The 3,173-nt window shown below is 37.1% G+C and overlaps 1 pseudogene across 1 annotated transcript; it reads left to right on the forward strand.

The window, feature by feature from the left end:
• On the forward strand, positions 1–830 carry LOC306644928 (cytochrome c, somatic-like; annotated as a pseudogene). The gene is made up of 2 exons: positions 1–10; positions 401–830. The product of its transcript is annotated as a cytochrome c, somatic-like (transcript).
• Positions 831–3,173: the final 2,343 nt, after the last annotated feature.

The following is a 3,173-nucleotide window of genomic DNA, read 5'->3' on the forward strand; positions in this document are numbered from 1 at the left end:
ATGCATGACAGTATACAACGAGGAAGGGGTGGGGGAAAGAGAAGAATGAAGGAACTTTGGATGGTGTAGAGGAAAATGGGGTGGGAGGGGTGGGGGACAGAAAGATAGTAGAATGAAACAGACAGTATTACCATATGTATATGTATGATTACATGAATGGTGTGAATCTACATTGTGTACAACCATAGAAATGAAAAGTTGTACCCCATTTGTGTACAGTGAATCAAAATGCAGTCTATAAAATTAAAAAAGATTTTAATATAAATAAATAAATAAATAAGAATAACCCATTAAAGAGGCGGGTACCAGGGATCTTGGAGTAGAGCTATCATGGGGTCGGCGGGGCTAGAACTGGTCAACCAAAACTGGGTTTCTTGCGATAGAGCAGAACCCTAACTAGAATTAAAAGTGGTTGATGTTGAGAAAGGCAAGAAAATCTTTGTTCAGAAGTGTGCCCCCGTGCTACACTGTGGAAAAAGGAGGCAAACACAAGACTGGGCCAAATCTCCATGGACTGTTTGGGCAAAAGACAAGTCAGGCTGCGGGATTCTCTTACACAGATGCCAACAAGAACAAAGGCATCACCTGGGTAGAGGATACACTGAGGGAGTATTGGGAGAATCCCAAAAAGTTCATCCCTGGAACAAAAATGATCTTTGCTGGCATTAAGAAGAAGGGAGAAAGGGCAGACTTCATAGCTTACCTCAAAAAAGCTACTAATGCGTAATAGACACTGCCTTATTTATTACTAAATAAATGTCTCATGGCTTTGTTATGTGCACCATAAGTTAAGTGATGTGACACATCAGAATTCAGATCATGAATGACTGACAAAATTATTTTTGTTGGACAGTTCTGCTATAAGTAAAATTGACTTGTAGTTAAATGAATATTTTGGTTATACTCCCACTTCAGTAAATTCTATCGCTTTCCCCTTTTTAATGTTATGGTTGGACTTAATTAGTAATATTCAGTATTTCACAAAAATGGTGAATGACATCTCAAAACTGATTTATATTTATGTTTATATAACTAATTATGTGAATATGTTTAAATATATGGGGGAAATTCCTTCACTCTCTCAGAACCAAGCATGATTCACATGTGTTTCAATTTGTGTTTGTTAGCCTACTAAAGGCAATGGTTGAAGATTTAAAAAAAAAAAAAAAAAAAAAGAATAACCCATTAAAAAAAAAAAAAGCAACAACAACAAAAAAATGTTCTAGGAGCAATATCCAGACATCTGTGATTTCATGAGCCCTCCCAGTGATTCTGATACAGGCTCAAGTTTGAGAATCAATGAGGTTGACTCAGCCAGGAGCATCCTATCAGTACTCAAAATTCTGTATCAACAGATGGCATTTCACCCAGAAAAAAATGTATACAAAACAATCATTTTCTAGCCTGCTTGTTGGAGCTACGAATGATACATAATCATAACCTAAACCAATGACTCTACATAGTTTTGTGGTGTCTCCCAGCATTGAACTCAAAGAGAAGATTCTCAAAGAATCACAAAGACACTTGAATTTGCTCCCTCAAATGGAATACTCCTCCAGCTTTCCTGCCCTTCAGAAAGAATCCTGGATCCACATATGCAATTATTTCCCTTTCTGCCTCTTGTTCCTGCATAGAATGGAATGATTTATTTATCTGGTTCTTTCAACCAATTAAGAAGACAGCTTCTAACCATGTTTCTTTCCCTTTCTCTCTCTCTCTGTCTCTCTATCTATCTGTGTGTGTGTATGTGTGTGTGAACTCCTCCATTACTTGTTTTGGAATAGAGCCCTTCTCAACCCCCCTGCTATAAATAGGCTGGAACCTTCGCAGGTGAAGCTAAAGCAACTGCTCTGTGCCCTGCTGTGACAATATTATAGAAATAAACATTATCCACGTCTTTTGCCCTCCCGTGCATTTCCCTTTTTCTTTTTTTCATGAAAAACAATGAGAAATCCTCATTAGAATGTTTGCTGTACTTTTTAAGCTTAATAAAGCTGGCCCTAATAGGAGAACATTTGCTTCTTTGTCTTGCATATAAAATCGTGATTCATCTGTATGAGATTTCACCTTGTTTGTTACATAGTTGCCATGACAACGTTCTTCCTTTCAAGTACCAAATAAATTGTGGAACACCACATACAAACAGCATGCTTCTATAGGTAAATACTTCATTACCATCTACACAAACATTTCATTCATTGCACCCACTCTCTCCTATCTTGATAAGCCCAACTTCATTAAAATCCAATTTTTGAATTCTTTACTCCCAAGGACAACAAGAAGAAAGCCTTGTTCCACAAGAAAAGATACAACCAAATTAAAGAGGACTGGGGTTTGAATAGTCTTAAATATTTTTCTTATTCCACAAATTTTCTGTAGGGCTGATGATATAATAGAAGTTTTAAAAATCAAACCAAGAAATTAATAACTGAAGTCTTCTCCATCCCAAACAGCAGAAATTCCTGCCTTTCATCTCTGGGAAAATTGCACAACTCCCAAACACCAACACTGGACTTTGAGAGTTTATTTCATACCAGTTTGTACCTTTGGGGGGCATTTGTGTACTTGTCTTAATGACATTATCACTAAGGTAAGGAGATGTCTGTCTCACATCATAGGATTTGGTGACATGTATCTCCTGTGTCTTGTCCTCACCTCTCCCATGTCCCATGTCCCATTCTGCATACAAACCAGCACCATGGTTCCCAAGTGCTCAACCATGAACAGAAACATTGGAATCTAGGAGTTTTCAAGATTACAGATATGGGGTATTGTGCCCAGGGATTATGACTCTGACTAGGTCTGTAAAAGAGTAATGAAAATAGCCTTAACTCAAAGAATTCTTTGTAAGAATAACATGAGATTAAAAATGCAAGCAAAGTCTATAACCCAGAGTTTGGCATTAATGGCCAGTTATACTTATTGATAATAAAACATTAGTAATAATATTATGGAGGACTAGATTGGTAGGGTCTGATAAATGGGTGGTCTATGCTTGGCAGTAAAGAACTCCTCAGAATCCACACCCAAACCAGAACATTTCTGAAAAGGAAAGAGGATGCTGTCAATAATTACATCAAAACAACAATCATAAAACAGTAGTTCCCTAACAAAAAAGATATATGGTGTTCCTACTACTGATCCTTCTTTACACTTAATCAAATACACCTGAT

This window comes from Sciurus vulgaris (assembly GCF_902686455.1).
Source record: "Sciurus vulgaris genome assembly, chromosome: 15".
In the NCBI taxonomy this organism is placed as follows: domain Eukaryota; kingdom Metazoa; phylum Chordata; class Mammalia; order Rodentia; family Sciuridae; genus Sciurus; species Sciurus vulgaris.